At 45.3% G+C, this 12500-nt stretch overlaps 18 non-coding genes across 18 annotated transcripts; all 18 read right to left on the bottom strand.

Moving 5' to 3' along the window:
- Positions 1-407: 407 nt before the first annotated feature.
- trnal-aag (transfer RNA leucine (anticodon AAG)) lies at positions 408-489 on the bottom strand. The gene has a single exon. It is a non-coding gene; the product is annotated as a tRNA-Leu (tRNA).
- Positions 490-1098: 609 nt separating this feature from the next.
- Positions 1099-1180, bottom strand: trnal-uag (transfer RNA leucine (anticodon UAG)). The gene has a single exon. It is a non-coding gene; the product is annotated as a tRNA-Leu (tRNA).
- Positions 1181-1789: 609 nt separating this feature from the next.
- trnal-uag (transfer RNA leucine (anticodon UAG)) lies at positions 1790-1871 on the bottom strand. The gene has a single exon. It is a non-coding gene; the product is annotated as a tRNA-Leu (tRNA).
- Positions 1872-2480: 609 nt separating this feature from the next.
- trnal-uag (transfer RNA leucine (anticodon UAG)) lies at positions 2481-2562 on the bottom strand. The gene has a single exon. It is a non-coding gene; the product is annotated as a tRNA-Leu (tRNA).
- A 609-nt stretch (positions 2563-3171) lies between these two features.
- Positions 3172-3253, bottom strand: trnal-aag (transfer RNA leucine (anticodon AAG)). The gene has a single exon. It is a non-coding gene; the product is annotated as a tRNA-Leu (tRNA).
- Positions 3254-3862: 609 nt separating this feature from the next.
- Positions 3863-3944, bottom strand: trnal-uag (transfer RNA leucine (anticodon UAG)). The gene has a single exon. It is a non-coding gene; the product is annotated as a tRNA-Leu (tRNA).
- A 609-nt stretch (positions 3945-4553) lies between these two features.
- On the bottom strand, positions 4554-4635 carry trnal-aag (transfer RNA leucine (anticodon AAG)). Its single transcript has one exon. It is a non-coding gene; the product is annotated as a tRNA-Leu (tRNA).
- A 608-nt stretch (positions 4636-5243) lies between these two features.
- On the bottom strand, positions 5244-5325 carry trnal-aag (transfer RNA leucine (anticodon AAG)). Its single transcript has one exon. It is a non-coding gene; the product is annotated as a tRNA-Leu (tRNA).
- Positions 5326-5934: 609 nt separating this feature from the next.
- Positions 5935-6016, bottom strand: trnal-uag (transfer RNA leucine (anticodon UAG)). The gene has a single exon. It is a non-coding gene; the product is annotated as a tRNA-Leu (tRNA).
- Positions 6017-6625: 609 nt separating this feature from the next.
- Positions 6626-6707, bottom strand: trnal-aag (transfer RNA leucine (anticodon AAG)). The gene has a single exon. It is a non-coding gene; the product is annotated as a tRNA-Leu (tRNA).
- Positions 6708-7315: 608 nt separating this feature from the next.
- Positions 7316-7397, bottom strand: trnal-aag (transfer RNA leucine (anticodon AAG)). Its single transcript has one exon. It is a non-coding gene; the product is annotated as a tRNA-Leu (tRNA).
- A 609-nt stretch (positions 7398-8006) lies between these two features.
- On the bottom strand, positions 8007-8088 carry trnal-uag (transfer RNA leucine (anticodon UAG)). The gene has a single exon. It is a non-coding gene; the product is annotated as a tRNA-Leu (tRNA).
- Positions 8089-8696: 608 nt separating this feature from the next.
- On the bottom strand, positions 8697-8778 carry trnal-aag (transfer RNA leucine (anticodon AAG)). The gene has a single exon. It is a non-coding gene; the product is annotated as a tRNA-Leu (tRNA).
- A 609-nt stretch (positions 8779-9387) lies between these two features.
- trnal-uag (transfer RNA leucine (anticodon UAG)) lies at positions 9388-9469 on the bottom strand. Its single transcript has one exon. It is a non-coding gene; the product is annotated as a tRNA-Leu (tRNA).
- Positions 9470-10077: 608 nt separating this feature from the next.
- On the bottom strand, positions 10078-10159 carry trnal-aag (transfer RNA leucine (anticodon AAG)). Its single transcript has one exon. It is a non-coding gene; the product is annotated as a tRNA-Leu (tRNA).
- Positions 10160-10767: 608 nt separating this feature from the next.
- Positions 10768-10849, bottom strand: trnal-aag (transfer RNA leucine (anticodon AAG)). Its single transcript has one exon. It is a non-coding gene; the product is annotated as a tRNA-Leu (tRNA).
- Positions 10850-11458: 609 nt separating this feature from the next.
- trnal-uag (transfer RNA leucine (anticodon UAG)) lies at positions 11459-11540 on the bottom strand. The gene has a single exon. It is a non-coding gene; the product is annotated as a tRNA-Leu (tRNA).
- A 609-nt stretch (positions 11541-12149) lies between these two features.
- Positions 12150-12231, bottom strand: trnal-aag (transfer RNA leucine (anticodon AAG)). The gene has a single exon. It is a non-coding gene; the product is annotated as a tRNA-Leu (tRNA).
- Between the last annotated feature and the right edge of the window lie 269 nt (positions 12232-12500).

The raw sequence follows: 12500 nt of genomic DNA, 5'->3' as shown, positions 1-12500 counted from the left end.
AAGAGAGGGTTTTCAAGAGAACACAAAGGCAAGAATCATTGTAAAGTTACCAGCTGGCAGCATTCAATCCCATGCCTTCTCAGAGACTGGAGCCTAAATCCAGTGCCTTAGACCACTCAGACACGCTACCACAGGAAGACTGTATTTGCTGACATTCTTGTAGAAGAAGCTGAATTTGTCTTCTGTCAGAAGAGGAAAGATGCATCATTTCCTGCCTGTTATCAAAACACTGCAGGGTCTTCAATGTCGCCTAAGAACAAAGCCAGGTATGAGCATTTGCAAATGGCATCGTAGCATGGCTCTCTGCTACCATCATGCGAATAACTGCTCTTCAGCCTTGGGTCAGGCACCGTTGTTGAGAGTGATTAGGTATAAGAATTCTTCTGCCATCTCCTAAAAACACTGCTTGGCAGCGGTGGGATTCGAACCCACGCCTCCGCAGAGACTAGAGCCTTAATCCAGCGCCTTAGACCGCTCGGCCACGCTACCCTGTGGTAATATCTTTTTTGCAATTTTCAAGTCTGGAGTCCTCCAAAGCAGCATTCTCAACTTGGTACATGAGCAGGGCTGAACTTGTGAGGAACAATGCTTGCCTAACTTTCAAAGTAAAAAATGCTAAGCTATATGTAACTCTGAAAAAGAAGAAGGGTTCCAATGTCTTTTTCAAATTGTTTCCCGTCATCTGTACTGGAAGAGAGGGTTTTCAAGAGAACACAAAGGCAAGAATCATTGTAAAGTTACCAGCTGGCAGCATTCGATCCCATGCCTTCTCAGAGACTGGAGCCTAAATCCAGTGCCTTAGACCACTCAGACACGCTACCACAGGAAGACTGTATTTGCTGACATTCTTGTAGAAGAAGCTGAATTTGTCTTCTGTCAGAAGAGGAAAGATGCATCATTTCCTGCCTGTTATCAAAACACTGCAGGGTCTTCAATGTCGCCTAAGAACAAAGCCAGGTATGAGCATTTGCAAATGGCATCGTAGCATGGCTCTCTGCTACCATCATGCGAATGACTGCTCTTCAGCCTTGGGTCAGGCACCATTGTTGAGAGTGATTAGGTATAAGAATTCTTCTGCCATCTCTTAAAAACACTGCTTGGCAGCGGTGGGATTCGAACCCACGCCTCCGCAGAGACTGGAGCCTAAATCCAGCGCCTTAGACCGCTCGGCCACGCTACCCTTTGGTAATATCTTTTTTGCAATTTTCAAGTCTGGAGTCCTCCAAAGCAGCATTCTCAACTTGGTACATGAGCAGGGCTGAACTTGTGAGGAACAATGCTTGCCTAACTTTCAAAGTAAAAAATGCTAAGCTATATGTAACTCTGAAAAAGAAGAAGGGTTCCAATGTCTTTTTCAAATTGTTTCCCGTCATCTGTACTGGAAGAGAGGGTTTTCAAGAGAACACAAAGGCAAGAATCATTGTAAAGTTACCAGCTGGCAGCATTCGATCCCATGCCTTCTCAGAGACTGGAGCCTAAATCCAGTGCCTTAGACCACTCAGACACGCTACCACAGGAAGACTGTATTTGCTGACATTCTTGTAGAAGAAGCTGAATTTGTCTTCTGTCAGAAGAGGAAAGATGCATCATTTCCTGCCTGTTATCAAAACACTGCAGGGTCTTCAATGTCGCCTAAGAACAAAGCCAGGTATGAGCATTTGCAAATGGCATCGTAGCATGGCTCTCTGCTACCATCATGCGAATAACTGCTCTTCAGCCTTGGGTCAGGCACCGTTGTTGAGAGTGATTAGGTATAAGAATTCTTCTGCCATCTCCTAAAAACACTGCTTGGCAGCGGTGGGATTCGAACCCACGCCTCCGCAGAGACTGGAGCCTAAATCCAGCGCCTTAGACCGCTCGGCCACGCTACCCTTTGGTAATATCTTTTTTGCAATTTTCAAGTCTGGAGTCCTCCAAAGCAGCATTCTCAACTTGGTACATGAGCAGGGCTGAACTTGTGAGGAACAATGCTTGCCTAACTTTCAAAGTAAAAAATGCTAAGCTATATGTAACTCTGAAAAAGAAGAAGGGTTCCAATGTCTTTTTCAAATTGTTTCCCGTCATCTGTACTGGAAGAGAGGGTTTTCAAGAGAACACAAAGGCAAGAATCATTGTAAAGTTACCAGCTGGCAGCATTCGATCCCATGCCTTCTCAGAGACTGGAGCCTAAATCCAGTGCCTTAGACCACTCAGACACGCTACCACAGGAAGACTGTATTTGCTGACATTCTTGTAGAAGAAGCTGAATTTGTCTTCTGTCAGAAGAGGAAAGATGCATCATTTCCTGCCTGTTATCAAAACACTGCAGGGTCTTCAATGTCGCCTAAGAACAAAGCCAGGTATGAGCATTTGCAAATGGCATCGTGGCATGGCTCTCTGCTACCATCATGCGAATGACTGCTCTTCAGCCTTGGGTCAGGCACCATTGTTGAGAGTGATTAGGTATAAGAATTCTTCTGCCATCTCTTAAAAACACTGCTTGGCAGCGGTGGGATTCGAACCCACGCCTCCGCAGAGACTGGAGCCTAAATCCAGCGCCTTAGACCGCTCGGCCACGCTACCCTTTGGTAATATCTTTTTTGCAATTTTCAAGTCTGGAGTCCTCCAAAGCAGCATTCTCAACTTGGTACATGAGCAGGGCTGAACTTGTGAGGAACAATGCTTGCCTAACTTTCAAAGTAAAAAATGCTAAGCTATATGTAACTCTGAAAAAGAAGAAGGGTTCCAATGTCTTTTTCAAATTGTTTCCCGTCATCTGTACTGGAAGAGAGGGTTTTCAAGAGAACACAAAGGCAAGAATCATTGTAAAGTTACCAGCTGGCAGCATTCAATCCCATGCCTTCTCAGAGACTGGAGCCTAAATCCAGTGCCTTAGACCACTCAGACACGCTACCACAGGAAGACTGTATTTGCTGACATTCTTGTAGAAGAAGCTGAATTTGTCTTCTGTCAGAAGAGGAAAGATGCATCATTTCCTGCCTGTTATCAAAACACTGCAGGGTCTTCAATGTCGCCTAAGAACAAAGCCAGGTATGAGCATTTGCAAATGGCATCGTAGCATGGCTCTCTGCTACCATCATGCGAATAACTGCTCTTCAGCCTTGGGTCAGGCACCGTTGTTGAGAGTGATTAGGTATAAGAATTCTTCTGCCATCTCCTAAAAACACTGCTTGGCAGCGGTGGGATTCGAACCCACGCCTCCGCAGAGACTAGAGCCTTAATCCAGCGCCTTAGACCGCTCGGCCACGCTACCCTGTGGTAATATCTTTTTTGCAATTTTCAAGTCTGGAGTCCTCCAAAGCAGCATTCTCAACTTGGTACATGAGCAGGGCTGAACTTGTGAGGAACAATGCTTGCCTAACTTTCAAAGTAAAAAATGCTAAGCTATATGTAACTCTGAAAAAGAAGAAGGGTTCCAATGTCTTTTTCAAATTGTTTCCCGTCATCTGTACTGGAAGAGAGGGTTTTCAAGAGAACACAAAGGCAAGAATCATTGTAAAGTTACCAGCTGGCAGCATTCGATCCCATGCCTTCTCAGAGACTGGAGCCTAAATCCAGTGCCTTAGACCACTCAGACACGCTACCACAGGAAGACTGTATTTGCTGACATTCTTGTAGAAGAAGCTGAATTTGTCTTCTGTCAGAAGAGGAAAGATGCATCATTTCCTGCCTGTTATCAAAACACTGCAGGGTCTTCAATGTCGCCTAAGAACAAAGCCAGGTATGAGCATTTGCAAATGGCATCGTAGCATGGCTCTCTGCTACCATCATGCGAATGACTGCTCTTCAGCCTTGGGTCAGGCACCATTGTTGAGAGTGATTAGGTATAAGAATTCTTCTGCCATCTCTTAAAAACACTGCTTGGCAGCGGTGGGATTCGAACCCACGCCTCCGCAGAGACTGGAGCCTAAATCCAGCGCCTTAGACCGCTCGGCCACGCTACCCTTTGGTAATATCTTTTTTGCAATTTTCAAGTCTGGAGTCCTCCAAAGCAGCATTCTCAACTTGGTACATGAGCAGGGCTGAACTTGTGAGGAACAATGCTTGCCTAACTTTCAAAGTAAAAAATGCTAAGCTATATGTAACTCTGAAAAAGAAGAAGGGTTCCAATGTCTTTTTCAAATTGTTTCCCGTCATCTGTACTGGAAGAGAGGGTTTTCAAGAGAACACAAAGGCAAGAATCATTGTAAAGTTACCAGCTGGCAGCATTCGATCCCATGCCTTCTCAGAGACTGGAGCCTAAATCCAGTGCCTTAGACCACTCAGACACGCTACCACAGGAAGACTGTATTTGCTGACATTCTTGTAGAAGAAGCTGAATTTGTCTTCTGTCAGAAGAGGAAAGATGCATCATTTCCTGCCTGTTATCAAAACACTGCAGGGTCTTCAATGTCGCCTAAGAACAAAGCCAGGTATGAGCATTTGCAAATGGCATCGTAGCATGGCTCTCTGCTACCATCATGCGAATAACTGCTCTTCAGCCTTGGGTCAGGCACCGTTGTTGAGAGTGATTAGGTATAAGAATTCTTCTGCCATCTCCTAAAAACACTGCTTGGCAGCGGTGGGATTCGAACCCACGCCTCCGCAGAGACTAGAGCCTTAATCCAGCGCCTTAGACCGCTCGGCCACGCTACCCTGTGGTAATATCTTTTTTGCAATTTTCAAGTCTGGAGTCCTCCAAAGCAGCATTCTCAACTTGGTACATGAGCAGGGCTGAACTTGTGAGGAACAATGCTTGCCTAACTTTCAAAGTAAAAAATGCTAAGCTATATGTAACTCTGAAAAAGAAGAAGGGTTCCAATGTCTTTTTCAAATTGTTTCCCGTCATCTGTACTGGAAGAGAGGGTTTTCAAGAGAACACAAAGGCAAGAATCATTGTAAAGTTACCAGCTGGCAGCATTCGATCCCATGCCTTCTCAGAGACTGGAGCCTAAATCCAGTGCCTTAGACCACTCAGACACGCTACCACAGGAAGACTGTATTTGCTGACATTCTTGTAGAAGAAGCTGAATTTGTCTTCTGTCAGAAGAGGAAAGATGCATCATTTCCTGCCTGTTATCAAAACACTGCAGGGTCTTCAATGTCGCCTAAGAACAAAGCCAGGTATGAGCATTTGCAAATGGCATCGTAGCATGGCTCTCTGCTACCATCATGCGAATAACTGCTCTTCAGCCTTGGGTCAGGCACCGTTGTTGAGAGTGATTAGGTATAAGAATTCTTCTGCCATCTCCAAAAAAACTGCTTGGCAGCGGTGGGATTCGAACCCACGCCTCCGCAGAGACTGGAGCCTTAATCCAGCGCCTTAGACCGCTCGGCCACGCTACCCTGTGGTAATCTCTTTTTTGCAATTTTCAAGTCTGGAGTCCTCCAAAGCAGCATTCTCAACTTGGTACATGAGCAGGGCTGAACTTGTGAGGAACAATGCTTGCCTAACTTTCAAAGTAAAAAATGCTAAGCTATATGTAACTCTGAAAAAGAAGAAGGGTTCCAATGTCTTTTTCAAATTGTTTCCCGTCATCTGTACTGGAAGAGAGGGTTTTCAAGAGAACACAAAGGCAAGAATCATTGTAAAGTTACCAGCTGGCAGCATTCGATCCCATGCCTTCTCAGAGACTGGAGCCTAAATCCAGTGCCTTAGACCACTCAGACACGCTACCACAGGAAGACTGTATTTGCTGACATTCTTGTAGAAGAAGCTGAATTTGTCTTCTGTCAGAAGAGGAAAGATGCATCATTTCCTGCCTGTTATCAAAACACTGCAGGGTCTTCAATGTCGCCTAAGAACAAAGCCAGGTATGAGCATTTGCAAATGGCATCGTAGCATGGCTCTCTGCTACCATCATGCGAATGACTGCTCTTCAGCCTTGGGTCAGGCACCATTGTTGAGAGTGATTAGGTATAAGAATTCTTCTGCCATCTCTTAAAAACACTGCTTGGCAGCGGTGGGATTCGAACCCACGCCTCCGCAGAGACTGGAGCCTAAATCCAGCGCCTTAGACCGCTCGGCCACGCTACCCTTTGGTAATATCTTTTTTGCAATTTTCAAGTCTGGAGTCCTCCAAAGCAGCATTCTCAACTTGGTACATGAGCAGGGCTGAACTTGTGAGGAACAATGCTTGCCTAACTTTCAAAGTAAAAAATGCTAAGCTATATGTAACTCTGAAAAAGAAGAAGGGTTCCAATGTCTTTTTCAAATTGTTTCCCGTCATCTGTACTGGAAGAGAGGGTTTTCAAGAGAACACAAAGGCAAGAATCATTGTAAAGTTACCAGCTGGCAGCATTCGATCCCATGCCTTCTCAGAGACTGGAGCCTAAATCCAGTGCCTTAGACCACTCAGACACGCTACCACAGGAAGACTGTATTTGCTGACATTCTTGTAGAAGAAGCTGAATTTGTCTTCTGTCAGAAGAGGAAAGATGCATCATTTCCTGCCTGTTATCAAAACACTGCAGGGTCTTCAATGTCGCCTAAGAACAAAGCCAGGTATGAGCATTTGCAAATGGCATCGTAGCATGGCTCTCTGCTACCATCATGCGAATAACTGCTCTTCAGCCTTGGGTCAGGCACCGTTGTTGAGAGTGATTAGGTATAAGAATTCTTCTGCCATCTCCTAAAAACACTGCTTGGCAGCGGTGGGATTCGAACCCACGCCTCCGCAGAGACTAGAGCCTTAATCCAGCGCCTTAGACCGCTCGGCCACGCTACCCTGTGGTAATATCTTTTTTGCAATTTTCAAGTCTGGAGTCCTCCAAAGCAGCATTCTCAACTTGGTACATGAGCAGGGCTGAACTTGTGAGGAACAATGCTTGCCTAACTTTCAAAGTAAAAAATGCTAAGCTATATGTAACTCTGAAAAAGAAGAAGGGTTCCAATGTCTTTTTCAAATTGTTTCCCGTCATCTGTACTGGAAGAGAGGGTTTTCAAGAGAACACAAAGGCAAGAATCATTGTAAAGTTACCAGCTGGCAGCATTCGATCCCATGCCTTCTCAGAGACTGGAGCCTAAATCCAGTGCCTTAGACCACTCAGACACGCTACCACAGGAAGACTGTATTTGCTGACATTCTTGTAGAAGAAGCTGAATTTGTCTTCTGTCAGAAGAGGAAAGATGCATCATTTCCTGCCTGTTATCAAAACACTGCAGGGTCTTCAATGTCGCCTAAGAACAAAGCCAGGTATGAGCATTTGCAAATGGCATCGTAGCATGGCTCTCTGCTACCATCATGCGAATAACTGCTCTTCAGCCTTGGGTCAGGCACCGTTGTTGAGAGTGATTAGGTATAAGAATTCTTCTGCCATCTCCAAAAAAACTGCTTGGCAGCGGTGGGATTCGAACCCACGCCTCCGCAGAGACTGGAGCCTTAATCCAGCGCCTTAGACCGCTCGGCCACGCTACCCTGTGGTAATCTCTTTTTTGCAATTTTCAAGTCTGGAGTCCTCCAAAGCAGCATTCTCAACTTGGTACATGAGCAGGGCTGAACTTGTGAGGAACAATGCTTGCCTAACTTTCAAAGTAAAAAATGCTAAGCTATATGTAACTCTGAAAAAGAAGAAGGGTTCCAATGTCTTTTTCAAATTGTTTCCCGTCATCTGTACTGGAAGAGAGGGTTTTCAAGAGAACACAAAGGCAAGAATCATTGTAAAGTTACCAGCTGGCAGCATTCGATCCCATGCCTTCTCAGAGACTGGAGCCTAAATCCAGTGCCTTAGACCACTCAGACACGCTACCACAGGAAGACTGCATTTGCTGACATTCTTGTGGAAGAAGGTGAATTTTTCTTCTGTCAGAAGAGGAAAGATGCATCATTTCCTGCCTGTTATCAAAACACCGCAGGGTCTTCAATGTCGCCTAAGAACAAAGCCAGGTATGAGCATATGCAAATGGCATCGTGGCATGGCTCTCTGCTACCATCATGCGAATGACTGCTCTTCAGCCTTGGGTCAGGCACCATTGTTGAGAGTGATTAGGTATAAGAATTCTTCTGCCATCTCTTAAAAACACTGCTTGGCAGCGGTGGGATTCGAACCCACGCCTCCGCAGAGACTGGAGCCTAAATCCAGCGCCTTAGACCGCTCGGCCACGCTACCCTTTGGTAATATCTTTTTTGCAATTTTCAAGTCTGGAGTCCTCCAAAGCAGCATTCTCAACTTGGTACATGAGCAGGGCTGAACTTGTGAGGAACAATGCTTGCCTAACTTTCAAAGTAAAAAATGCTAAGCTATATGTAACTCTGAAAAAGAAGAAGGGTTCCAATGTCTTTTTCAAATTGTTTCCCGTCATCTGTACTGGAAGAGAGGGTTTTCAAGAGAACACAAAGGCAAGAATCATTGTAAAGTTACCAGCTGGCAGCATTCGATCCCATGCCTTCTCAGAGACTGGAGCCTAAATCCAGTGCCTTAGACCACTCAGACACGCTACCACAGGAAGACTGTATTTGCTGACATTCTTGTAGAAGAAGCTGAATTTGTCTTCTGTCAGAAGAGGAAAGATGCATCATTTCCTGCCTGTTATCAAAACACTGCAGGGTCTTCAATGTCGCCTAAGAACAAAGCCAGGTATGAGCATTTGCAAATGGCATCGTAGCATGGCTCTCTGCTACCATCATGCGAATAACTGCTCTTCAGCCTTGGGTCAGGCACCGTTGTTGAGAGTGATTAGGTATAAGAATTCTTCTGCCATCTCCAAAAAAACTGCTTGGCAGCGGTGGGATTCGAACCCACGCCTCCGCAGAGACTGGAGCCTTAATCCAGCGCCTTAGACCGCTCGGCCACGCTACCCTGTGGTAATCTCTTTTTTGCAATTTTCAAGTCTGGAGTCCTCCAAAGCAGCATTCTCAACTTGGTACATGAGCAGGGCTGAACTTGTGAGGAACAATGCTTGCCTAACTTTCAAAGTAAAAAATGCTAAGCTATATGTAACTCTGAAAAAGAAGAAGGGTTCCAATGTCTTTTTCAAATTGTTTCCCGTCATCTGTACTGGAAGAGAGGGTTTTCAAGAGAACACAAAGGCAAGAATCATTGTAAAGTTACCAGCTGGCAGCATTCGATCCCATGCCTTCTCAGAGACTGGAGCCTAAATCCAGTGCCTTAGACCACTCAGACACGCTACCACAGGAAGACTGCATTTGCTGACATTCTTGTGGAAGAAGGTGAATTTTTCTTCTGTCAGAAGAGGAAAGATGCATCATTTCCTGCCTGTTATCAAAACACCGCAGGGTCTTCAATGTCGCCTAAGAACAAAGCCAGGTATGAGCATATGCAAATGGCATCGTGGCATGGCTCTCTGCTACCATCATGCGAATGACTGCTCTTCAGCCTTGGGTCAGGCACCATTGTTGAGAGTGATTAGGTATAAGAATTCTTCTGCCATCTCTTAAAAACACTGCTTGGCAGCGGTGGGATTCGAACCCACGCCTCCGCAGAGACTGGAGCCTAAATCCAGCGCCTTAGACCGCTCGGCCACGCTACCCTTTGGTAATATCTTTTTTGCAATTTTCAAGTCTGGAGTCCTCCAAAGCAGCATTCTCAACTTGGTACATGAGCAGGGCTGAACTTGTGAGGAACAATGCTTGCCTAACTTTCAAAGTAAAAAATGCTAAGCTATATGTAACTCTGAAAAAGAAGAAGGGTTCCAATGTCTTTTTCAAATTGTTTCCCGTCATCTGTACTGGAAGAGAGGGTTTCAAGAGAACACAAAGGCAAGAATCATTGTAAAGTTACCAGCTGGCAGCATTCGATCCCATGCCTTCTCAGAGACTGGAGCCTAAATCCAGTGCCTTAGACCACTCAGACACGCTACCACAGGAAGACTGTATTTGCTGACATTCTTGTAGAAGAAGCTGAATTTGTCTTCTGTCAGAAGAGGAAAGATGCATCATTTCCTGCCTGTTATCAAAACACTGCAGGGTCTTCAATGTCGCCTAAGAACAAAGCCAGGTATGAGCATTTGCAAATGGCATCGTAGCATGGCTCTCTGCTACCATCATGCGAATAACTGCTCTTCAGCCTTGGGTCAGGCACCGTTGTTGAGAGTGATTAGGTATAAGAATTCTTCTGCCATCTCCTAAAAACACTGCTTGGCAGCGGTGGGATTCGAACCCACGCCTCCGCAGAGACTAGAGCCTTAATCCAGCGCCTTAGACCGCTCGGCCACGCTACCCTGTGGTAATATCTTTTTTGCAATTTTCAAGTCTGGAGTCCTCCAAAGCAGCATTCTCAACTTGGTACATGAGCAGGGCTGAACTTGTGAGGAACAATGCTTGCCTAACTTTCAAAGTAAAAAATGCTAAGCTATATGTAACTCTGAAAAAGAAGAAGGGTTCCAATGTCTTTTTCAAATTGTTTCCCGTCATCTGTACTGGAAGAGAGGGTTTTCAAGAGAACACAAAGGCAAGAATCATTGTAAAGTTACCAGCTGGCAGCATTCGATCCCATGCCTTCTCAGAGACTGGAGCCTAAATCCAGTGCCTTAGACCACTCAGACACGCTACCACAGGAAGACTGTATTTGCTGACATTCTTGTAGAAGAAGCTGAATTTGTCTTCTGTCAGAAGAGGAAAGATGCATCATTTCCTGCCTGTTATCAAAACACTGCAGGGTCTTCAATGTCGCCTAAGAACAAAGCCAGGTATGAGCATTTGCAAATGGCATCGTAGCATGGCTCTCTGCTACCATCATGCGAATAACTGCTCTTCAGCCTTGGGTCAGGCACCGTTGTTGAGAGTGATTAGGTATAAGAATTCTTCTGCCATCTCCAAAAAAACTGCTTGGCAGCGGTGGGATTCGAACCCACGCCTCCGCAGAGACTGGAGCCTTAATCCAGCGCCTTAGACCGCTCGGCCACGCTACCCTGTGGTAATCTCTTTTTTGCAATTTTCAAGTCTGGAGTCCTCCAAAGCAGCATTCTCAACTTGGTACATGAGCAGGGCTGAACTTGTGAGGAACAATGCTTGCCTAACTTTCAAAGTAAAAAATGCTAAGCTATATGTAACTCTGAAAAAGAAGAAGGGTTCCAATGTCTTTTTCAAATTGTTTCCCGTCATCTGTACTGGAAGAGAGGGTTTTCAAGAGAACACAAAGGCAAGAATCATTGTAAAGTTACCAGCTGGCAGCATTCGATCCCATGCCTTCTCAGAGACTGGAGCCTAAATCCAGTGCCTTAGACCACTCAGACACGCTACCACAGGAAGACTGTATTTGCTGACATTCTTGTAGAAGAAGCTGAATTTGTCTTCTGTCAGAAGAGGAAAGATGCATCATTTCCTGCCTGTTATCAAAACACTGCAGGGTCTTCAATGTCGCCTAAGAACAAAGCCAGGTATGAGCATTTGCAAATGGCATCGTAGCATGGCTCTCTGCTACCATCATGCGAATGACTGCTCTTCAGCCTTGGGTCAGGCACCATTGTTGAGAGTGATTAGGTATAAGAATTCTTCTGCCATCTCTTAAAAACACTGCTTGGCAGCGGTGGGATTCGAACCCACGCCTCCGCAGAGACTGGAGCCTAAATCCAGCGCCTTAGACCGCTCGGCCACGCTACCCTTTGGTAATATCTTTTTTGCAATTTTCAAGTCTGGAGTCCTCCAAAGCAGCATTCTCAACTTGGTACATGAGCAGGGCTGAACTTGTGAGGAACAATGCTTGCCTAACTTTCAAAGTAAAAAATGCTAAGCTATATGTAACTCTGAAAAAGAAGAAGGGTTCCAATGTCTTTTTCAAATTGTTTCCCGTCATCTGTACTGGAAGAGAGGGTTTTCAAGAGAACACAAAGGCAAGAATCATTGTAAAGTTACCAGCTGGCAGCATTCGATCCCATGCCTTCTCAGAGACTGGAGCCTAAATCCAGTGCCTTAGACCACTCAGACACGCTACCACAGGAAGACTGTATTTGCTGACATTCTTGTAGAAGAAGCTGAATTTGTCTTCTGTCAGAAGAGGAAAGATGCATCATTTCCTGCCTGTTATCAAAACACTGCAGGGTCTTCAATGTCGCCTAAGAACAAAGCCAGGTATGAGCATTTGCAAATGGCATCGTAGCATGGCTCTCTGCTACCATCATGCGAATAACTGCTCTTCAGCCTTGGGTCAGGCACCGTTGTTGAGAGTGATTAGGTATAAGAATTCTTCTGCCATCTCCTAAAAACACTGCTTGGCAGCGGTGGGATTCGAACCCACGCCTCCGCAGAGACTAGAGCCTTAATCCAGCGCCTTAGACCGCTCGGCCACGCTACCCTGTGGTAATATCTTTTTTGCAATTTTCAAGTCTGGAGTCCTCCAAAGCAGCATTCTCAACTTGGTACATGAGCAGGGCTGAACTTGTGAGGAACAATGCTTGCCTAACTTTCAAAGTAAAAAATGCTAAGCTATATGTAACTCTGAAAAAGAAGAAGGGTTCCAATGTCTTTTTCAAATTGTTTCCCGTCATCTGTACTGGAAGAGAGGGTTTTCAAGAGAACACAAAGGCAAGAATCATTGTAAAGTTACCAGCTGGCAGCATTCGA

Source organism: Brachyhypopomus gauderio, unplaced genomic scaffold, assembly GCF_052324685.1.
Source record: "Brachyhypopomus gauderio isolate BG-103 unplaced genomic scaffold, BGAUD_0.2 sc130, whole genome shotgun sequence".
In the NCBI taxonomy this organism is placed as follows: domain Eukaryota; kingdom Metazoa; phylum Chordata; class Actinopteri; order Gymnotiformes; family Hypopomidae; genus Brachyhypopomus; species Brachyhypopomus gauderio.
This window is presented reverse-complemented; position numbering and strand designations above follow the sequence as displayed.